The sequence below is a fragment of the Microtus pennsylvanicus genome, chromosome 15 (genome assembly GCF_037038515.1).
Source record: "Microtus pennsylvanicus isolate mMicPen1 chromosome 15, mMicPen1.hap1, whole genome shotgun sequence".
Taxonomy (NCBI): domain Eukaryota; kingdom Metazoa; phylum Chordata; class Mammalia; order Rodentia; family Cricetidae; genus Microtus; species Microtus pennsylvanicus.
The window spans coordinates 46,532,834-46,558,408 of record NC_134593.1 but is presented as its reverse complement, the minus strand read 5'-3'; the positions used below and the strand labels follow the sequence as shown (position 1 = coordinate 46,558,408).

At 33.8% G+C, this 25,575-nt stretch overlaps 1 pseudogene; it reads right to left on the bottom strand.

Moving 5' to 3' along the window:
- Positions 1-352: 352 nt before the first annotated feature.
- LOC142835767 (zinc finger protein 593 pseudogene) lies at positions 353-939 on the bottom strand (annotated as a pseudogene).
- Positions 940-25,575: the final 24,636 nt, after the last annotated feature.

The following is a 25,575-nucleotide window of genomic DNA, read 5'->3' as shown; positions in this document are numbered from 1 at the left end:
AAATAAAAATGATCCTGATAAACAAATTCTTATATTCCTCTAGAAGACCTCAGGATATTTAAATGCATAAATAATTAACTTTGGGTCATAATTTATACTTAATATTTTAAAAAAATTATTTTTTAAAAAGAAAATAAGCTATTTTTGTTTTCATTTTACATACCAATCCCAGTTCCCACTCCCTCCCGTCTTCCCATTCCTACCATCCTACTTCTCAGAGAGGGTAAGGCACATTGTTTTGGGGAAGGCCAAGGCCCTCCCTACCATATCTAGGCTGAGCAAAGTATCCATCCAAAGAGAATAGGTTCTAAAAAAAGCAGTACAAGCAATAGAGATAAATTTTGATCTAGTGTTTTCTTTTCTTTTCTTTTTTTTTTCTTGTCCGGGTCCTTTATTTTGGGTAGAACATCCAGAAGAGATCATCTCCCCCAAACCCTCAGTCTAGCCGCTGAACCACTCACTGTCCATGGAGTTTCTCTGCCCTGCATCCAAAGGCCCCTCAGGTGGATGTGTCCATCTCAGGGATCTCAGTGGACACTTCTGTGGGCACGCCCAGGCGCTGGGGGGGCACATAGGAGCCCATGCCCGCTGCCCTCTCAGCCTCTTCCTGACTGTAGGGTTTGATGCTCAGCTGCTTCAGCCTCTTCTCCTGGTCTTTGGATCGGCAATGGGTCTTCAGGTTGGCAGAATTGATGAAGTACCTCGCGCAGGCCAGACAGCGATGCAGGCCGCCCCCTGGCGGATCCGGGTCTGGCTCTGCATCCATCTCCGGCTTGGCCCGCGGGAGGCCCTGCGGCGGCCGCAGCTCGGGTAAATCTCCTCCAGGTCCGGCCGCCGCTTCTTGGCCTTCATCTGGCGGGCTAAGGAATGTGCTTGGTGCGCGCAGGTCCGGCGGGAGCGACCCATGATCAGTGACACCAAGGCCGAGGAGCAGGGTAGTACCGATCTACTGTTTTTATATAGTAAACATTCAGACTTTCAATGAATATTTCCATTAATTTTTCATTAAAAATACTCAGATCATATTGCATACAGTATCAAAAACAGGTGCCATTGTCAAAAACAGATTTTGAAATATCCTAATTAAAAGGTCTTTCATAATCAACATTTAATTGACTAGTGTATTCCCACTTGATCTACGGAACTGATGGCCTTCAGAAGAAGAATAAAAACTGTCAAGCATGCCATGACGTCCTTTTTCAATATTTTACCACATATCTTGCTTTAGAAAAAAGGCCAAGTTCCAGAAACCAACATAAAGTGACATAAAATTTGATTTACTTAGTATTCTTCAGTCATTGCATAAGGTCTTTTGTAGTACTTATAAACAGGAGTATTATATTCTCCTCTGAAAATTTAGGAAATTAGCAGTTTGGTAATCTTTGTGACCTGAAATTAATTGATGTTTCATCAAAGAATTATTATCCAGTGACTTACAGTAAATGAGCAATTGCTTATTTTACTGCATATCCAGTAATTACAGTATAAACAAGACTTTGAAAAGATGTTCCATTTTCTTCTGTTCTTTACCACTGCAATAAAACTAATGGTCAAAGGAAATTGTTCACTTGAAAAATGCTGTCAACATAGATTTCGATGACTTTTCTGGTCACAGATCACTGACCTAATAAACTAAAACCATTATGCTCAATGAGTATTTTAATGGTCAGGCATCTGTTGTGATGGCTCAGTTCAGCCCTCAGTTTGAAGACAAAAATTTCTGACTCCCTGTGATGTACAACTGAGCAAAAACTCTCTGTGATGAGGTGGAAAAACTTAACAGTTGAAAATTCAAAAAAAATAAAAATCCTTATAATCCCCAGGTGAAATTTTGACTCACTGTCTTAGGTAGGGTTCTATTGCTGTGAAGAGATAATTTAATCTCTACAACTCTCATTAAAGAAAACATTTAATTGGAGCTGACTTACAGTATCAGATGTTCGGTCAGTTATCTTTATGAGCGGGAGCATCGAAGTTCTCAGGTAGATACAGTGCTGGAGAAGGAGTTGAGGGTTCTTTCTTATCTTGTTCCACAGGCAGCATATTGAAACTATGTCACACTGGCCAGACTTGAGCTTATAACTGAAAGCAGGCTTCCACAATGACACTCTTCCCCCAATAAGGGCAAACTACTCCAGCAAGACCACACATCCTACCAGTGCCACCCCTAGTTGGACAGGTGCTCAAATGAGTCTATGCTCATAGGACTCTTTGGGGGCCATACATATGGAAGCCACTACACTTATCCAAGAACTTCTGTAACCAGATCTACTTCTATAATTTTACGTCAGTCATCTTTTATCTGATAACAATATCTTGTTGCAAATTCATTGATGTTAAATACACATACAAGTATTTTTTTCAATTATTATTACAATTATTCTCATTCCAGTCAAATGCTGCCATGTTGAGTCCACAGTTACTGACAAACTTTGATCATTATTTCCCAAAATTTCAGACTGTAGATACAAGATATTTAGTTTCTTCCAATGTAGTAGCTCATGCAATAGTGTCTTTGAAGTTACCACATTGAAGCATTGCAGTGTATTGTTTTACTAGAGGGCAGATACATTTGGTGAATGAAAGTTTGACGTCATCCTGTTCTATATAGCAGGCCCCAGAACAGACAAGATAACATAGAGAGCATAGAGAGATGATGGAGAGAGAGAGAGAGAGAGAGAGAGAGAGAGAGAGAGAGAGAGAGAGAGAGAGATTGAAACTTTGTTTGTGGCTAATGTTTTGTGAAGAATTTTTAATTTAAAACCTCAGATATTAGTATGGTGAAACTTTGATGCTGCATAGACTGGACATTAACATCAAATATCTATAAATACATGGTTAAAATTATCTACTATATAAATGACTATAAAACCCAAGTAGGATTTATTTATGAATATATACATATATGTATATACATATGCACATAAAATCTTAATGAACAAAGAGGCCATAAATTTCAAAAGCCAAGGTGGAATATATGAGATTTGAAAGAAAAAAGTTTATGGGAAAAGCATGCATATATTTAAGAATTGAGAAATTAAAATATTAATTTTTTTATAATTTTAGTATTGCATCATTGCTCCATTCTCTTTTCTGATATGAGGAACTACAGATTCATGTTGTTTCCCAGATGGAGCTCCAAAAATGTTCAACATAGCATTTCTTTATAAAGTTTTTGCATAGAAGGAAAGTCTCATGGAGAGTCTGAAAGCTGTCTGAACTTAAATTCTTCTTGCCTAACCTCCAGTGACTGTCTTCCAGAACTACACTCAGATATTCTAAGTCTTGATGTCTTCCTCCATAACGTCTTTTACTTTAACATTTTCAGCATTTCTAATTGTCATTGTCTCATTTTCTACTGCTTGAACTTCTTACATAATTAGTTTTAAATGTTGAAAATCAAGTAAGACAGTTATTCAGATGTATGACTCAATAACACTTTCTGATTCCATAATTACTCATTATGATATCTTTATATCTACTTGAAAAGATATTTATTTTTGCTCTTTATAGCCTCCAGATGACTTTCTAACTTTTCAATAATTTATACTCCTGAAAAATAATATGTACATATGTATCTGATTAATATTAATATATTCATCATAAGAATGCATTGAAATACATCCAAGTTTAAAAAATGAGATTTTTACCTATGACTAGTATATAATATCATTACCATTATAATTAATGGATCTCAATGCATATAGTTTTATTTTATTGATACATTTTATATTTTGTATATTAAATATGCATTTTGATTATACATAAAATATAAATATAAAATATAAAAGTAAAATTTTATTCAGTTATTAATGATATTATACTATTCTAAAATTGTACTTTACTTGCCATTTTATATATCCATAAAATAAAAATATAAAAGTAAAATAAATTTAATTTGAACAATGGAAGAATGTCAGAAAGAATAAATCTAATTATTAAGATTTGTTTGGAGTTTTTTATTTTGTTTTACTCTTTCTTATGACACTCTATAGCTTGAGATAATAAAGTCATTATTCTATGAACAAATGCAGTAGGCTATTTTCTCAAGATTTTGATTTCCACTATGTGAAATAGGAAGGAATCCTATTCGAATAATCCCTGTGGAAATTTTCATATATATTTCCCATTTAAAATTAAACATTAATTTTGCATTTTGTTTTTTCTGCTAATATAATTCCAAGTATAAAATATACAAAATACATTTGCCATCTATTATTATTAATAATCTTTAAGGAATAAAAGTTTTAGCTCACCTTGTGCTCACATGTACATAATCCATAACTTCAATATTGAGCTAATCTGTTCATACAGATGTGTACAGTGCTCAAAAAAACATTAAATCAATGGTATTCATATACATGAACAAATACATAATAACATTATTGAGTCAATGGTTTTAACACAGAAGCACACAGTATTAGATTGCATTATTGAGACAATGGTACTTATAAGAATCTTTACACTATCAAACATCCTGTTATGTTAATGGTTTGTAAGTACATATGTTCACATTACCCAATAAAAATATTGATTAAGCGGTGTTTGTTCTCTGTTGGAAGAATACATGATGGGTTCACTTCACTCTTTTCTAGTGTTTCAAAATTAAGTAACAAAATGTGCATGAAAATAGATTAGAAGTTCAGGGGAAACTTTGAACAGATATAGGAAACAAAACACAGCAACAATTTGGTTCATGTATATAGCAGAGTAAATTGCTATCGTTATTCTCATTGTTGAAATCCAGAAGCACCTGAGAGACAGGGTTCAAGCCTACTTGTAGAGACATAGTTACTTTATGTAAATGATGTGGGATTTCAGATGGTAGGAAGCATTGTTTTTCTGGAATGAATTTTGATATGTACAAAGAAAGGAAAATAAGCTAGTTCAAATGTTAGTTACTTTCTACTTTCTTCTTTCTGATATGGTCATAACATGCCCAGATTTTTCAAGCTCCTGATACCTTGACTTCCACACCAGGATAGAGGCTACCATTAACTGAGAGCTCAAATAAGACCTCTTTTTCTTCAGTTGCTTTCACAAGGATATTTTAGCACAGCAACAGTAAAGCAAGTAAAATAACAGCTAAAATTACTCCTTAAGACTGACTACCTAATCATAGGAAAGTTTCAAAAATTCTCTTTGCTCCTCACAAATGGAAATGATTCTTTCACTGCAACATTATAATAGGTTCGATTATCCCATCTTAAACCCAGAGCCCTTGTACTTGATTCTGCATGGCTTTCTAATGCTTTGCCCTAGTCAGTTTATAAATGCATGAGTTGTTTTCAGTATTTTACAGTTTAATTCTAGATAATTTACTAATGCAGATCATTGGCAATAAGATGCGAGTCAGAGAGTTTAAGAATTTATTCTGTCAACCTTTTTATTTTAGATTTCCTAGATCAAATGCCTTCATTGCAAAAATTCAAAACTCAGTAGTGTGAAGTGTTCTATCTTGATAGCTGTCAAATAGGGAGAGAAGATAGCGGCACCTTTTGCTGTTTTCAATTTCCTCTTTTAATGAGACATCTTTTGCCACAGCTGATCTCACAGTGTTGCACACATAAAGTTGAGGAAAGAATAACAAAACAAATGAACGGATAAATAGTACATCTCTAGCTTACCAAGAATAGAATTGGTGCATCTCTTCAGGCTACTGGAGCAAGCTATGGGTGGTGGTACATGTTGTAGTTCCATTAGTCAGGAAACAGAGTTAAGGAATCGTAGATATGAGGTGAGTCTGATATGTAATGAATATCTTTTATTAAAACATACACACAATGGAGCCTAGGCAGTTTGGATGCTCACCTTATGAGACCTGGATAGAGGTGGGCGGTCCTTGGGCTTCCCACAGGTCAGGGAACCCTGATTGCTCTTTGAGCAGATGAGGGAGGGTGACTTGATCAGGGGAAGGGGAGGGAAATGGGAGGCGGTGGCGGGGAGGAGGCAGAAATCCTTAATAAATAAATAAAAAAACATACACACATAAATATGCATATTTGATCTCCTTTAATCAGCTGTAATGTAATGACAGGTGATGGAATTAAAGGATTTTAAAAACTATTCTCTTCACAGTGAAAATGAGGAGTTCTTCAGAAAATCTAAATTAAGTGATATTTCATAAGTTTTAGTCTCCTCAATATTAAAAGGGAAATTATAGATTATACACAATGAAAATAAGAAAGAATCCTAAGGCTTTTCAAATGTATAATTTTAAGCAATGGGAATGTGTGTGATAGATAATTGGTTTTGATTTCCAACTTGCCTAAATTTAGAACATCCTAGGAAACACACCTCAGAGTTTGTCTGTAAGGATCTTTTCTTATTAAGTGGGAGTTGAAGCCCTGCTTACAAGGTGCTTGGCAGCTACCAAGAGGCCAACCATAACTGCTTTGCTCTGACTTGTATTTTCTGCTGTTGCTGTCTCCTAATGACATCAGAAATCAGTCTTTTGACCTTCCAATGGGAACTCTATTCCAATATTCACTGTATTGTAGAACCTCCGGACCTTCTAACACTAGACTGGCGTTAGCTAAATCTCCTGCTTTTTCAATTGAATAGTCACAGGTTTTGCTGGTTCTCCATTTCACAGATGCCATGGTTAAAGTACCTAGCACTTGCAAATTAATAGTATAAAACACTTATATAATATTTGTATACATATTCTGTTGATTCTTTTCCTCTAGATACCAATTTCTTTAATTCCTAGTCATAGTCTCAAATGGAATTCCATTACTTAATGTGAGGCTGTAGGAATTAAGCATACTAGTCTGGAGAGTCTTGCCTAATACCAAGAGTGCCAACTGTACTCTTGCAATATATATTACAACATTAAAAAAATTCCTCAAATTTCGAAGTTGCATTCAAATTTGAAGATAAAATGTAAAAACCTATAATGGATGCTCAGAATAGAAGATACATCTATTTAGGTAAGACTAGCATCTCTAGGATACTTCATGCTTGACCAGTATATTTATTTATTTTATTTTTTCATTGAGAAAAAAAATTTCCGCCTCCTCCCAGCCTCCCACTTCTCCCCCCCCAATCCTCTCCCCGTCCCCCCCACTTCTCTCCCTCTCCCCCCACTCCTCTCCCCCTCCCTCTCAAGTCTGAAGAGCAGTCAGGGTTCCCTGCCCTGTGGAAAGTCCAAAGTCCTCCCCCCTCCATCCTGGTCTAGGAAGGTGAACATCCAAACTGGCTAGGCTCCCACGAAGCCAGAACATGAAGTAGGATCAAAACCCAGTGCCATTGTCCTTGGCTTCTCAGCAGCCGTCATTGTCCGCCATATTCAGAGAGTCCGGTTTTATCCCCTGCTTTTTCAGTCACAGTCCAGCTGGCCTTGGTGAGCTCCCAATAGATCAGCCCCACTGTCTCAGTGGGTGGGTGCACCCCTCTTGGTCCTGACTTCCTTGCTCATCTTCTCCCTCTTTCTGTTCCTCATTGGGACTTTGGGAGCTCAGTCCAGTACTCCAGTGTGGGTCTCTGTCTCTATCTTCATCCATCGCCAGAACATGAGATGTACTCACTCATAATTGGTTTCTAGCCTTAAATAAAGGTCAGTGAGTCTATAATTGGATATCCTAAAGAAGCTAAATAAGAAGGTGAACCCAAAGAAAAACATATAGCTATCCTCCTGGGTAGGGGAAGTAGACAAGATTGCCAGGCAAAAAATCGGGATCTTAAGGGTGGGGTGGGAGGGGGGTAAGGGGAGATGGGGAGAGAAAAGTGAGAAGGGTAGGATGGGGAGAACTTGGGGCAACGGGATAATTGGGATAAAGGAAGGTTGGATAGGGGAGCAGGGAAACACATATCTTAATTAAGAGAGCCATCGTAGGGTTGGAAAGAGACTTGGACCTAGAGGGGCTTCCAGGTGCCCAAGGCGAGGTCCCCAGTTAGTTCCTGGGGCAGCTGAAGATAGGGAACCTGAAATGACCAGTGTATTTATAATGATAGCTAAAAAATTTGGAAAATTTAGTCAAATAGTGTTAGGAATGATATGCCAGCATTGATATACCAGCAGTGATATACCAACATTTTGGATGGAATTCATGAGGATTGGTGTTCACAGTCATTTCTGGCTATTCAAAGAATTCAAGGAATCCCACACTTCATGAGCTCCAGCTTCAAAAGAATTACCCAGTGGGATGAGCAGATCGCTTTGTTGGCCGCATTCCAGTCATTCAAACATGAAGAGTGGTGTTTTAACCCCAGCATTCTTCTATTACTTTCCAGTGATGATGTGGATGCCTGTATGGCAGCTGTGTGAATATGGAGAAGATTATATTCTTGTGACTACATGGCTAGCCAGTTTAGCTGAATAAGTGACATTGAGCGAGAATGCTGTCTCATAAAACAACCTGATCTGTAATCCTATAAGAGAACACATACATATGTACGTACACCTGAATATCTGCATGCCTAGACACACAAACATGAATGTATTTGTATTCACACAAAGAAAATTTTGTCAAATGTGTTATAACAGATAACATGAATTTTGATTTATTAAAATGTGTGATATGCCTTATATATAGGATTTTCATTGAGTAAAACCATTCTTAGAGATTTATGCCTAACGTGTTGTAGGATAATGCTTTTGTATACTATAAAAATTTGTCACGTCTATTAGGTAAGTTTAATAAAATGCTGATTGGACAGTAGCCAGGCAGGAGGTATAGGTGGGGCAATCAGAATAAGAGAATTCTAGGAATAGGAGTTTAACAGTCAGTCACCAGCCGGATGCAGAAGAAGCAAGATAAAAATGCCTCACTGAGAAAAGCTACCAAGCCAAATGGCTAAGTATAGACAAGAATTATGGCTTAATTTAAATTGTAAGAACTAGTTAATAATATACTAAACTAATAGGACAGATAGTTAATAATTAATATAAACCTCTATGTGTTCTTTTCAGACTGAATGGTTGCAAGACTGGGCTGAACAGAAACTTCCATCTACACTAACAGACATAATTTGCCACAGAGATACCAATAAAAAAAAATTCTCATTGAATTTAAGTTACATATGAATTAATTTAAAATCTATACAAATTAATGATTTTAAAGAAGAAAAATATGTTAAAGATATAATTAACATCTAAATCTATTTGCAAACCTTGAATGCCATATCTCTATTAACTAAAATTACTTTGAAATTTGATATAGAAATATTCATAATTAAATTAAAAACTAAAATTTTAAGGTATAGTATTAAGTTGAGAATATACCTTCCCATTTGGTTTGAAAAGATAATTATAAAATATAAATTAACTTCAATATAATTTGTGTAGAAATAATTAATATTGATAACATAATAATTTCAGATTTTTATCCTAAAATAGGAATTATAATAACCAAATCTATATTTTACATACAACCACTAATACTTGTATGTCAACTAAGGTTTATGGCTAAGAAATAAAAAAAATTAAATTCAGTTAAATAAAATTATTTCCATATAACTGTGGTAGAGAAACACTTCCAAGTGAGTATATTATCTAGATTCAGAAATATGTAGATTACATTTTCTTCTAATTGTGGATCTTGTATTTTATAAATAAAACCAGATAAATTCAGGAAGAATGGAGAATGGGAGATGGAGAAAAAAACAAAGGTGTTGCATGTTGTTAAAGAAAAAAGATTATGAAATTATCTTCATGAATCTGAAATGTATGTATGAAGGATGAATGTCAATAATGAACAACAAAATTAATATTCAAAAGCTGACTACTGTAAGGATACATGGTATTGTTGAGTACTGATAGCATTTCACTTGCTTATGTCTAAATCTGGAAAGGGCAATTGAGAGTGAATAAAAAAAATAATGGTGGAGGTCAACCTTTTACAATAGAACAACTATTTTATTAAATATATTTTCCAAAAGCTCTATATAAATATTAATTAAATATGGATATCAATAAAATCCAAAATAAAAGGAAGATAAGTATTGCTGATGTCAGCTGTTAATTTGGTACTAATGTTTTATTACATGGCTTGCATAGGACTTTGCACGAGTTAGTTTAGAAACTGATGTGACTACTCTTCATAATTGTAATAGATGTGTCCCTTAGTCTCAAAAATTGTAGACTGAAGGCACTATGAGAGAGAAAAGCAGTTTTATTTTAATATTATTTGCATGTAATATTGAAGAGTATGAAATCTTAAGCAACTATTGTCCATTGATTAAACCTTAAAATTTTTGGTGCTGGAAATATAGATGTCTCCACACTTGGAACCATATATGGCTCTTTCAGAAAAGCCAAGTTTGAGACCCAACACTCATGTCAGTTTTTACTCAGCTAATTGGAACTCTGGATACAAAGGCATGCAGGGCCACCGGCTTCCAGGAACACTTGAAGACATCTGCACATATTCACAAATATACTCATAAACTCATAATAGAAACTGAAATCTGTTGAAGAGTAGCTTCTGTTGAGAGTAGATGGAGGTTAATTACATAAAACAATAACAAGTCATAATGTAGAGCCTAAGAAATATCCACCCCTAAATAGGACATCTATAATATCATCTGTATATTCAATGATTACAGGAAATTTTAGAAGAAAAGGGAAATAATTCCATGATTTTAAACACTTCAGGCTCTGGAGTACTGCAATGAAAGAGTAGTTTTTGGACATGACAAACCCAGAGTTTTCATCAGTTTGGGTTTCCTGCACAAGAGTTGCACAATCAAGAATTCAGCCAGAAGGTAGAAAGAGTCACAAAGTTCTTACCCCTAGATAAGAAACTGCATGCAGGTGGGTGTTGTTGAATGACAAAAAATAAATAAATAAATAAATAAATAAATAAATAAATATAAAATCTGTTTTCTTCATAGACAAGATAGGTATTAGTCCTGACCCCATGAGCATAAGGGCTCCATTAATTGAACTATATAGATTATATGACAACCAAGAAGGAGCAAAGAACTTGAGAGGGGAGATGCAAATTAGTTCCTGCAACATTGTGTGGGAAGGCTGGATACACTGAAAATGCATTGTACTCCTGTGTGATTTTCTAAAAAAAAACAATAAAGTAAATGTAATTGCTTGCTTTAATGATATACTGTCATTATTTTGACATTATTAATATGTTGTTTCTTAAAAGCAAAACTTTATTTTTATTTTTCGTTGAACCTTTGCTATAAAAGTCTTTTCTGACAATCAGTTTAGAGAAATACATATCTTAATTCACTGATGTATCTTGGTCTTTAAGACAATGGCTATGTTTTATAAGGCATTTGATTATTAGCTATTAAATTTACTGTGTTGTCTAGACTGATCTAAAAGCCCTTAAATATTTCATGACATGCAAAGAGATAAGTCCCTTCCTTTTCGTAGACTACTTTAGTAGAATGACTTTCAATTCTCTTTACTTAATTCAATAATCCTATAAAACTTTAGAAACATTAGTTTATTCTATTTTCTTCAATGATTCACTTTTTAATTGGTGCCTGTGTACTCTAGTTTTCCAAAAGTCATGCTTTTAGATTTAATTTGTCTTCATGTTGTAGAAAATTTTATAGAACAATCATATATCAAGATTTTATTATTTATGTATTACCACTATCATATATACATGACATCAACCTATATATTCTGTACAAAAATTTAAATATTTTCATTTAACTTTTTGACTTAGATGATTTTAAGCACTCATAATTAAAGCAATTGGAAGTGTATTTAATAACAATATGAACAGGTTATGGCTCACCATATATGCAAATACACTCAGATAGGTTTTTATTGCATTGCCTCAGTATCATGTTGCATAGTTTTGTAGGAGACTATAGACCTGTTATTTTAAAGACACTTTCCTTAATTGAATTATGTTGTCTTGAAAATACACAATCAGAACATGATTATTTTTTGTAAGATTGATTTATTTTTTATTTTATGTATATTAATGTATGCATAATGTATATTGTATATCAAAATACATATATAATTGACTTATTGTGTAGGAGTAGGCAAGAAGAAGGTATCTAATTCACTTTAAATAAAGCTATAGGTGGTTGTGACTCTCATATAAGTGTTGTGAATTGAAGCTGATTCCTCCGCAAAAAGTAGCAGGAGCTTTTAACCACTGAACCAATTTTGCCATAATTATTTTTAAAATTAAATACTTATTCTTACAGAAAACCTTACATGTATGGGGAGAAATAAAAAACAAAAATAGGATGATATTTACCTCTACTTAGTTTATATGATCTAAATAATAACACAGTTTATGTCAATATCTATCTTTCTATTCATTATTTGTCATCTATCTCTTTATCATCTCTATATTTCTGTCTATATCTATAAGAGTGAATGAGAGAGAGAAAATAAATATAAAATGAAGCTTATTGAACAAAACTTACTGATGTTTCAGAAGATGGGATACTAGTGACTTGCTCTACTCACTTCCATGAACTAATCTATTAGTAGACTATGTGGTTTTCAAATACTGGACAGGGATGACTGAGAAGGGGAAACTTATTAAGGTGAAACGTGGGATTGTATCATTTCACCATCTGGAGCCGGGCGGTGGTGGCTCACGCCTTTAATCCCAGCACTCAGGAGGCAGAGGCAGGTGGATCTCTGTGAGTTCGAGACCAGCCTGGTCTACAGAGCTAGTTCCAAGACAGGCTCAAAATCCACAGAGAAACCCTGTCTCGAAAAACCAAAAAAAAAAAAAAAAAATAAATAAAATAAATCATTTCACCATCTGCAGAGCTTCCAGTTAGAGACATGCAGCTCATAGAACCCAAAGATAATCTAGAGCAGGGGAAATGGGGGCTTTGCTTTTGTTTTTCCCAAGGACAAGATGAGTACAGGTCAGCAAGGCTAATACCATGTAGAAAAGAGCTATAGCAAGCACATTTGAGACCCTCTGAGTCTCCTTCTGACATTGCTCATCATATATATGGAGAGAAAAATACACAATTCGAGAAAAATAACCTCTTAAATAGAAAAATATTGAAAGTTTAAGATATGAAGATAATATATTGTCTATTCTTATCTCATTCTTAGAAAGAAAATTTATGATTTACAAGGCATCAGGTAATTCACTTCAAATTATACTGTCACAGTAGAGCAAAAAATTTTGTCTCAATTTTAAGGGTCATCTTGTTTCTCTTGGTTAAACATAGCAGTTAACATGGCAAAAAACTAAAATTACTTAAATTTATTTGATTATGAATCAAATAATGTTCAAGGCCATTTATAGAAATAAAAGACTGTCAATTATACATTGATAAAATATGGCATTCTATTTAAAATTAAGAATTAATTTAGCTAATCTAGGTAACCTTCAGCAGAACACCATAAGGTAGCCAGTTCAAAAAACAAATACTGTTATTTCACAGCTTCAGGTATGAACTGTATGAGATTACAATTCCAACAAAAATATATTCCTGATAATAATCTTATTATTATCTTGACTGTCTTTTGAAATGTCAGTGTTTATATTAATATGGAAAAACACCAAACAGCAATAGATATCCATAAAAGAAATGGGAATGGCCGGGTGGGTGGTGGCGCATGCCTTTAATCCCAGCACTCAGGAGGCAGGGGCAGGCAGATTTCTGGGAGTTTGAGGCCAGCCTCGTCTACAAGAGCTAGTTATGGGACAGGCATCAAAGCTACAGAGAAACCCTGTCTCGAAAAACAAAAAAAAAAAAAAAAAAAAGAGAAAGAAAGAAAGAAAAGAAATGGTAATTAATTTCATATCTAATTAACAATATTAAAACAGTTGTTTAGAGGTTTGTGAAGTGTAATCAAGCTATCATGAAATGGAAGAAAAGTTCTACCGGTTTTACTTTCAATCATTGTTTCAGTCACTAAGTTTTCACGTTGACCATGAATTCATTTGCTAGCCCAGGATAGACTTGAACTCACCATGCTGCTCCTTCAAACTCCCAAGTCAGCGTGATTAGAAGCCCAATTCAAATGGTTGGGCAAAAATAGCTGTTAAATTATTCTCTAGAGTGTAAGAAGTAGATGAAATAATGAATAATTTAAGACATTTCAAAGTAATACTGTGTAAAAAAAGAGCACATTGAATCAAAATCTAGAAGAAAAATTAAAGGATTAAACTGATAGGAATTGATTTTATTTTAGGCAATTTAGAGGAGAGAGAAAGAGAGAGAGACAAAGAGAAAAAGAGAAAGAGAGGTTGCATTTCAATACATTCTCAGATAATCAAAATAAATCCACAGGTAAATCAAGGTTTAAGATAAGCTAAAATAAATTCATCAAATTTAGTTCCAAAACGACATGTACCTGGTGTGCAATATTTTGGTGTTCTCAAAAGAGGAAACTAGCAGAATAGGTACTTTAATTTAGAGCACATATTAAAACTTTATTTGATGTTAATTTTAAGTCTATAATATAGAACCTTAGTGAAACAAAAAAATAGACAAACTTTAAGATGATTATTAAAACCATGATAAGCACATCAGGTTAAAAAGCTGCAAGAGGAGAAAATGGGCACTAAAGGAAGTAAAACAAGTCAAAGAATTTACAGTTTTGAAAACACTCACATATCAGAGGATAATGAAGCAAAAAAATCTATTTAGTAGAACTGTGAAGTTAAAATACTACAACCAGGAAAAAAACATTCCTCAAAAACTAAATGAGAACAGGATGTTTTCCTAAATTCAAAGACACTTAACCTCAGCCTCAGTAGCGCATCACAAAATATTATCCTCATTTCTCAGTAATGTAGAGACAAGTAAACTGACCTGAGATTCTAAGCAAAAGATGATAAGAAAAAAGAGCAAGGCAATGGAATGCTTTAAATTAATACAAGATATTTAAAAGATGGCATTAATATAAATGAGTCTGTCTCATTGGTAAACCCCTGGAGCATCAGCACAACAGAGGAAAGAGGATTCAAATGATGTCATCAGGCTTGGAGGATCTGTTTAAATAGTTAACTTCACACAATGAAAACTGTGACAAGTTACTGTTTTGAGAAAACAGGTAAAATGTCAAACAGTAATCCACACAAAAGTTAATAGAATGAAAATGTACTGTTTTGAGCTTATACTAATATGTTTTTGTCATATAATATTTATTAAGAAAAAATACTTAATTTAAAAGTTAAATTTTATTAAATTTTAGAAAACATGTCTCAAAAGAGCACAGATAATTGAAAATCATTTTTCTACATAAAAAACAAAAATGCATAAAACTGTTTTATGAAAAAGGTTTGATGATGTCATAAAATTTGCCCAATTAATTAAAAAAATAAAGATTAATAAGGAAATAAAGGAAAATATGATAATCAAAAATAGCAGAGATTAATAAAAAATTATCTCATTAATTACCTAAATTTAAAAGATCCAAATTATAATACAAATATAAGGTTAATAATATTTTAGTATTAAGATATATTTTTATCAAAAGTGTACACCAAAGACATATAAGTACTAGCATTTTGAAATTTAAAAGAAACCCTGTGTGTGATGTCAATAACTTGAAATCACTAGAGTTTTTTTTGAATATTTAAGAAATGAACAGTTGAACACTGAAAGAAAATAAATTAACAAAACAGTTTTGAAATTCCTCAGATTATATTAAATCAATATATAGAGTATTGTTGAAAAAGGACACACAAGACCTACATATTAAATATACTAAAAATCCCTAAGGAAATTAAAACCTCTGTAACATCGAAGGTTATAAATGTAAGTGGGTCAGAATACTCAAAATGATTTAGATGTCAGAAGCATTCAAATCGAAGTACATGTTTAACTCAATTCCAGACTAAACAGTACAAACTTACTTATTCTTGCTTCATAGTTGATTCTAAAGGTTATTAAAATGTCAGAGAGCTTGAGCAAGCAATGTTGGAAAAGAATAATAAGGTTTTACAACTCTCTACAAAACAAAAATGAAAATACCTTATTGCATCTTATTAAAAATCAAAGATGAATTTTATAATTCTACAGTGCAGAATATTTATAACAAAATAATTATCATTAAAAAATAAGTCAAGGCAATTCAATTTGGTAAAAACAATTTCTCAGTTTTGCTTGAAAAACATGGAAACCCACATAGAAAAATTAGACTGCCCTGCATTTAATAGCACATTGAAACACTAATCATAATTGTGTGGTAAGGGGCCATTTGTTTGTTTTCCAGCCACCCAGACTCCCAAAATAATCACTCATAAACTATATTATTTAAATCACTAGGTTCTTATTTGATAACTCTTACATCTTAATTTAATCCATTTCCATTAATCTGTGCATCACCACAAGTTCGTGGCCTACCAGCAAAGTTTCAACACATCTGTCTACAGTGGCAGCTCCACGGCTTCTCCTTGACTCCCCCCTTTTCCTCCCAGCAATCAGTTTAGTTTTACCCACCTATCTCTATTCTGAACTCTGTAGGCCCAAGACAGTCTCTTTATTCACTTGGTATTCACAGCATAGTGAGTGGAATCCCACATCAATATTGAAAAATAAAGCATTCAAGTAAAAAGTTTTCAGGATCTTTTTCACTTCTTGTTTAGCAAAGTCAAAAAATAAATGTTTTTCAAAAATATAAAAATAAAAAAATCTTTGTCATGCATACAAAACAGGTCAAGGACAGACTGAGACCACTTTGCAAATATTTTGAACAAAAAGGTGATACATTGAATGCGCAAGAAGTCCTTATCAATCAGTAATAAAGCAAACTTATGTCAACAAAGATAACACTCTTGGAAATTAAGTAAATCATATCGAGAAAAAATGGTAGCTCAGAGATTAATTGTACCTTTTTTTCCAAAGATCTGGTTCAGTTCCCAAGACATATATTGAAGCTTATCACCTATAAGTGATAAACTTATATCACATTCCAGGTGATCTCATGTTCTCTGTGGTTTCTGCAAGCACCACACTGGGCACATGGTACACACACAAACACACACATAGACACAAACACGCACAGACACACACACAAAGAAAAAAATCATGAATATATATAAAATAAAAGTAAAAAAAAATTAAAAAGAAAGGTATATCATTTTGTGTTTGTCAAGTCTGCATTGCAAAATTAACAGACCAAAAATTATGAAATAATGGGTAATATATGGTGAAACCTATAGGAACTGAGAAGATGGTTGTCCAAGGCAAAGAGGCTTTAGCTATTTAGGATGTGTCTGTAGAAGACACTCAGTATACAATACGGAAACTCTACCTACAGTAAGAGACCAAATGAACAAAAAAATCTCAAGTGACAAAAATTTGTACCTACAGTAATAGATCAATTGAACAACAGTAGCAAAATAAATTAGCATGTGGGATAAATTTGTTCATTAGCTTAAACATGGTAATCATTTCACCATGTATATGTATATTAAGGTCTTATATTAATCACTTTAAATGTACATTTTATTATAAAAATTAAATCAATAATGCCAAAGTGTACTATAATAAAATATATTCTGATGAGAAGATATGTCAGTAATAATCATACATGAAGTATCTTAACATAACACATCACAACACAATAACTGAAAAATTACTATCATCACACTGGACTTGTGGAAAGTAATGTGACTCCTGCTACCAACTGCAGGCAAGGCTGAAAATGCTAGAGTTTTCAAAGACTACTGCTGTGATTTCAAATGATATTCACGTTGGAAAACAAACCTTGGCATTCTGCATCTATAATTTATCCAAGAATAGTAAAAGCATATGTCCATTACAAGACTTCCATAAAAATGTTTGTAATAGGATTTTGTATTTCCCAAACACAGAATATAGCCCATATGTCCATCAATAGGCAAATGAATAAACATCCTTGGGAATATTTACTCAAAAAAATACATCTCAATAATTAAGGGATAAAATACTGAATATATAAAGTATGCATATATTTCTGAAAAATTATGTTTTAAAAATTATTATTGGGAAGGTAACAAGCTAAGTGAGTCTCTTAATCCACTCACATATATTTCTGGAAATTATGAGACATTTTTTGAGACAAAGTCTCACTCTCCACTCCACTGCAATGCAAGGCCGTGTATTGATTAAGCGGCCTTTGCACTTGTATTCTTCTACCTGGCTAATTGTGATTATAAGTGACATTATTACACCTGGTACATTTTTTTATTTTTGATCAAATAAGTTAAATAAGTACTTAACTAGAAGAAGGACTTGAAAAGGCTTTTACTTGAAAAATTATAAACAAACCTTTATAAAATTTTGATATTTACATATACAACTTTTCATTAATTTTATGTTTTTTTGTAGATTATAGAGTATAATTTTCACTAATTTACTTTAAATTAATATTAATTTCATATCCAATGTCTACAATAATACTTTCAATATTTCAATAGTTTATATAAGTATTTGAGGTCACTCACATGCTAAATATCTTAATTTAGTTTGTGCTACAATGCATATATGTATATCAAGATATTTCATATCCAGAATAAGTATAATTTCATGTGTCAATGAAAGTTCACTGTGATTATAACAAGTATCATTAGCTAAATAGACACTAGAAAGTTAAGATTATAAAGATGTTTTCTTAAAGTATTTATCAGGCATAAGGTTCATCTGTATATTTGACATCATATGCAGACATCACTAATTTCTTATATTGAAAATCAAGTTCTTAATTTTTTTACTTTAAATTATTGAGTATAAATCAAATTCTTGCATCTGTGAGAACTCATCATCACCTTGAGGTGAACCACCCAAAGCAAAGCACTTGACTTTTGTCTGAACTCAAGGAGGCTTAGGTTTCAGGTACACACTGAACCTAGAACATTAGCTTAACAATCTTTGCCATTGTTCTCTCACCATTTTTTTTTACAGTTTTAAGTTTATTACAGCAAACTTCTATTACCTTGCAATGTCTAGTACTCCACATTGAAAGTAAGAAATGAGTCTTCAGCTCAAAGGATAAGCCACTGGAGCACAAGCCTTCTAGACTCCATCTTGGTAAGCCCTGAATCTTGTGAAAGTCACATTTTGTACTGAGAAGAAGAGAAATGATTGGGTGTTCCTATCATTGAAAAGAGAATGGGAGGTCATTCTTCAGCTCGAGTAGCTTTCTAGAACTTAATTTAGTCTGTGGACTTAGTAATGCATGTCTGAAAATGAATTCATTGTTTAAAAAATATTTTTCTTACTCTTATTTTTACTTTTTTCCTTCTTTTTACTCACCTTTTTCATTTATTTTTCCATTGAGGAAGACTGAATATTATTAATGGGGTAAATAACCAGACATAATAATTTTCTATTTCATGAAGTTCATTTATAAAGTCTATGTCTGTACAAGATTATGAGTAATTGATTATTTTGGGCACTGGAAAGACTATTCAGGGATTTAAAGAACTTACTCTTATAGAAGACCTAAGTTGAGTTGTCAGCATCCTCATCTGGAGGCTGACTATTCTCTGTAACTACAGTTTCAGAGATGCAACACACTCTTCTAGATTCTATGAGTACCTCCCCACACTTCCTCTTCCCTCTCTCTCTCTAGCTCTCTCTCTACTTCTGTCTCCCTACTTCCTTCCACTCCCCCCCTCACACACACGCACAAACACAAATACTTACACAAATTAAAAAGTAAAAATAATTTAGTGTTGACTGGAGAGATGACTCAGCAGTTAAAAGCACATACTCTTCCTTTTGAGGACTTATGTTTGATTTCTTGCATCCACATGGTAGGATACATCTGAATATAACTCCAGTTCCAGGTGATCCCTCCTTTCTTCTTTCCTCTAATGACACTGCACTGCATATTGTAGACATGTGGTACAGTTAGATACATACAGATAAAAATACATACACCAAGTAAAAAAATATGAAATATACTAAATTGTCTTTAACACATTTATAAATATATGTATATTAAATTAGTAATTTCAACTTTGACTTATTCTCTTACTCAGACACCAAACATTATGCGAGTGTACACACACACACACACACACACACACACACATAGCTCCATATGGTTTTAGAGCGCCAAAGTAACCTGGGATAAAGAGGTTTAAAAGAGTCCATCTGGGACTGGGAGGTATGGCTCAGCAGCCGAGTATTTCCTGGTCTGTTATGGAAAAGCGTCAGAGATTTGTTTTCAGAATACTGAAGAAATGAGTGGCATTTATTCTAGGCCAATGTCACTCTAAACATTCATGCCCAAGTTCTACAATTGCATAGCCTGACAACAAGATCTAAACTAAGTGAAAAGACTAATCTTCAACACCTTTTTTTTTGTTAAAAAATGATTTAACTATAGCTTTTCTTATAAGATGTTGACACTCTCATTTTTGTAGCAATTTATAAGAGCCCAGTAGATGACCTTTTGTACACACTTATGTATGACTTTGTCCACATTTTTCTCCTGCTTTCCAGACAGGATTTGGTAAGCTATAACCAATCTCTTAATTTCCTAATTTTAACTTTTATGCCTCTTTCCCTGAGGCTGCATGACAGTCTTGCTGAAATAGAGCCAGTGCATCTCAGATGATCACACACAGGGTGGTCTGTCTGCTGCTCTCTCTTTCCAAACACCCGTGACTATGGGAAATTGTTTTGTGGTGTGCTAGGAGCACCTTCTGTCCAAATGCCTGTGGCTTTCTGATGTCATCTCATCCTTCAACAACTGTTTGGGACTTCCTTCTACAACCATTTCCACCTTTAGTCATATGAAAAAATCCCTACTGTTTACAAAGTCCTTCTTCTAGCCTGTTTGCCAAGTTATGCAGTTGAAGGGCATGGAGTTTATGATTTTCATTTGTGGAGTCTGAGCATGGTTTAGAAGCTCGGGTTTTAATAGCAAAGAGATACAAACTAATGCTTTTTGTAGTTAAAGAAATTCTCTCTTTTGATATGAAAATGAGAACACTTTTCTTCTAGATTTCCTTGTTATCTCTAGAAACATCTTAATGAAATGCAGTAGCAATTGAGAAGTCTGAGATTTTAGACTACTCACACTCCTATATGCATTTCATGATCTTTTACTCGGATTCTTTATAAGTAGTGGATTGCAACAAAACTTAGACAAATAAAGAAAACACATTCATTCACAGAATCACTGTGATTAACTTAACAAAGAACCAAAGTCAGAAGAACCATGCACAAAGCCAGATATGCAATAAGCTCCCCTGAATTCTTCTTGTTTATACCATAGTCCTGGTGTTAGAAATAAATAAATTGGTATATAAAATATGTTTATTTTGATAGTTTTATTCTTTTATTTCACTTTTTAAAGTTAAGATCATATTCTATATTTTCCATGAACCAGAGAGATTTCAATGTTTTCACTGTTGAAGTGTATATTAATTTAAAGTATACTTCGAAATTTCTTGGATTTTAACACTTCAAGAAAGAACAGCAAAGGGTTTGTTTTTCACAAAATGTCTTTTAAGTTTTGTTTTGGGAATACATTACTTTCAACCAATGGAGTTGGTCAAGATCTTCCTGGGTATTGCTCATTGCGTATGAGCTGCAGGAACTTATTCGTAAGTTGCTGCCACATTCAAATAAGATTTTACATTTTACCTTCTCAGGTATTTTACTAAGGGTATAGATTCTAACCCAATCAGCCTAATTTCACCACTCATTCTGTTATGTCCTAGAGTAGAAGGGAAAATTTTGGGGATAACAATATTTTCTGGATCATAAGTGATGCATATTTTCCATGCCTTTACTTTTGCCATTTCTGGAAACTGAATCATACAGCTATGCATTTGAAGGGGAGATATGCTTGGATAGTATACACCAGGAAATTCCTCAAAGTGCAGGCTAACAGAAAGAGTAACTTCGTGTTTTTTAGGTGGTTATTCAACACTCTAATTTTCTTATGAAATAGTAGTCCATCATTTATTACAAGAAACACATTCAATATTATATAGTAATATTTGAACGTCCTTAGTATGCCATAACTACTTAATAAAGAATACCGAAGAATGACTTAAATTTATATGGAAAAATAACCATTAGCTCCTAAAATAAGGAAATCTTATATGAACTTTTAAATAATGCTTGAAAATCTTTTATGGTTCAAAACAACTAGAACTCTTATATGGTCTTTATTTTGAATATGCTCATGTGCTCTTTATACATGTTATTTACATACTACAATTGGACTATAAAGAGACTCAATAAATGTAAGCTGCATAAATAATGAACATATTACAAAATAACTTAAACAGAAGGATCTGAGCACACAGTTCATGACAGAGCATGACCTTAGCGTATGTTATTCCTTACATTTCATCAACACCAATATTACCCAGGAAAAAAGAAGAGATGGCCTGTCAGGGAGAGAAGCCAGCATGTGACTGGATGGTGTACGTTTTGAAAATTTGAGGACAGTCTGAATGATTGAAACACTGACAAACAATGAGTTTTAAATCTGAGGAGGCTGAACATTTAAGCAGATTTTAGTTTTTCTTACAAGTAGCACAATGATTTTTATAGACAGTTTGTTAATATCAAATCAGGAGAAAAGGAGGAGACAAACTGAAAATATTAGAACAAAAGTGGGAGCAGACTAGATAGTAGTCTACATGTGAAAAGCAAGCGCAGTTTTACATAAAAGCTGTGCAGAGAAATATATAGTCTTTTGTTCTTCCGTTTGGTGTGACCTATTGAATGAGCTCCGATGAAATTTATTTGAAGAGATTTGGTATGAGCTAGTATCTGGACTACTCATCAACTCATCAAGAATTCAGGTGTGGCTGAGTGCTGGTGTCACACGACTTTAATGCCAGCACTCAGGATGCAGAAGCATGTGGATCCCTGTGACTTCCAAGCCAGTTTGGCCTACAAGAGCTAATTCCAGGACAGGCTTCAAAGCTAGAGAAACCTGTCTCTTAAAGCAAAACAACAACAGCAACAAATGAATATAGGTACGATGTAATTACCCCGCATTCTTCTCATTCACCAACATTTTACACACTAAGGGCCATGTGTTATGTCATTCTAAGTAATTTCAGTGATAAAGATATTTAATGAATACAATACATAGGATTAGACAATTGCTTGGTTGTACATATGAAAGCACACATATCTAAAAGGAATTTGTAATGAGCTCTGGAGACAGATAACTTGGGCAGATAATTTATCACACTAACTTTATAACTATTAAACTAGGAATAGATAAATGTCTCTGCATCATTTTCAAAATTTGCACATTGGAAGTACAGTAAATACTCATCTAAAATAGCCACATATATAAATGTAATACCAGCAGTATTTTCAACATTTATTGCCTAATTCCTATTGCCATTTATAATAAATATTAATATAGTACATGACACATTAGGTATTTGTATTCGTATTGTCTGATATTTTTGTCACTCTGTCTAAATATCAAGTAGAAAAATATTTAAAAACACAAAACCTCTATTAACTTATAATTTGAGGGGTTCTAACTCATCAAGATGAAGAACTCATACCAACATGAGTATGGAGTAATTGGTCCCGTTGCTTTCGTAGACATGGAGCAGCATGCCAACAGATGTAGGGGCCAACTACAAAGCCTGTCCTTAGTAACCAACATCATCCAACCAGGCTCAATGTGACTTCATCAGCCTTTCAGCACAGTGTCACTAACTGGGGAGGAAAAGTTCAAACACAGGAGTCTGTGGAAGACATTGCATAATTATGTATAAGGTTTATATCAATGTGAAAATGTTGAAGTGTTTGCTTTAGTGTAAAATTCATAGGATACTTTTAAGAGACTTGTGTTTGATGTACCATTAGACAACCAGGCAGAGAAGACAAATAGGATGTTAAATTTGGGGACAGATATCAGTGGATGTATGTGGGATGGAAGTATTATCATAGACTTTTTGTGATAATTAAGAGGTTTGAGTGGGTGAAAGTGTCTATAGAACAAGAATGTGGCCTAGGAACCCTAATTGCTGATGAGAAGGCAGATGGCTATCAGTTTTCAGAGACTGTAGAAAAAGCCGAAAAGGTGGGCATATCTATTGTCACAGAAGCCAAACATGGATACTGAAAGACAAATAATTTTATATGCGTTAAAATAAGGTGAATCTTTAAATGTTTGCTCACATAATTGATTTTCAGTTTATCAAGAATAAATATTTTCTTCCTTCCATTTTTGTGCTTTTAGTAATTAGTGAATTTTATTTTTGTCAGTTGCTAGTTTCATAAGAGGAAGATTTTAATTTATTCATCATTGTTGGCACAACATATTTTTTAAATATTTATTTATTATGTATACAATATTCTGTCTGTGTGTATGCCTGCAGGCCAGAAGAGGGCATTAAAAATGGTTGTGAGCCACCATGTAGTTGCATGGGAAATGAACTCAGGACCCTTGGAAAAGCAGGCAATGCTCTTAACCTCTGAGCCATCTCTCTAGCCCCAGCACAACAAATTTTTATGCTGTCTTATATAGTCATGAAGCACTGTGAAACACTGTATTTTTGATAATTATTAGTTTTCTGTTTGCATCATTGCATGCTGATAATTAATGCTGCATTAAAATCCATTCAGAACAAATGACTTAATGCTATTGTCAATAAACCATACCTACGTATTAATTTTAGATCATAATAAAATTAGTAACTTCTGCCTACATTAAATAGCTTTGTGTCTCCCAAAGTTACTAATATTTGAGAAATGTGTGCTAAAACCTCCGAATGTTTTTATCATTTATGTTTCCACATGTTTCTGGTTAATATATTTTATTGGGCAAACCTTGTTTTCCAACAAAAAAAATCTCTTTTATTGTATCTTTTCATTTTCATTCCTATTAATGAAATTAATCTCCTTCCAATTTGCATGCTCTGGTGACAAGACAATGTGTCTCAGATGCAGCTGGGCTCTTTAGCTTCCTTTAACTGCTCCCATCTGGGAGGGCCCCCTGTTCTCTGCTAAGGAGTAGTTTTCCATGCTCTCTCTCCTTTCAGTCTGATTTCCCTCTGTTGCCCTATCATCTCACGTGGGTGGGTCATCCACTCACTCTCAAGGTCACACTTGGCTCTTCTTGTCACTCAATCTTTAGCCGGAAAAATAAATTTCTGAGTGGATCCAGCTTCAAGACTACTCACGAGTCTGTCTTTTTACCTTAATGGAGGTAGGATGAAAAATGAAGGCCTGCAAAGCATGGATCAGAGAATGTGTATACCTAATGGTGACCGCCTTTCCAGAGTATGACACCCCTCCCATATGGGACAACAGTTTCCATTTGTAAGAGATAAAACCAAAGTCTTCTTTGTAAATGCTTGTAGACAAATACCCTGTGAGAACTGCAGTGTGTCGGTTCACTCCAGCAGCTCTTCTAGGGTTACTGTTCAGAGCAGAGTCAGCAGCCCACACTAGTTTGTCATCTTATTAAGAACTAAAGTCAATTTTGATATGCTGTAGAAATCAAATTCTTCAAAATGACAAATTTGATATTTAAATCAGGCTATTGTAATAATCCTCAAGCAGATTGCATTGCAGGTGTCTAGAAAACTTTATAAATAACCTTTTCTAACAAGCAGTATGCCATATATCATCCAATTGGGAAAGTATGTGTGTGTGTGTGTGTGTGTGTGTGTGTGTGTGTGTGTGTGTGTGTGTGCTTTAAAAAGTGCGCACTTTAACTTTAACTGGGAA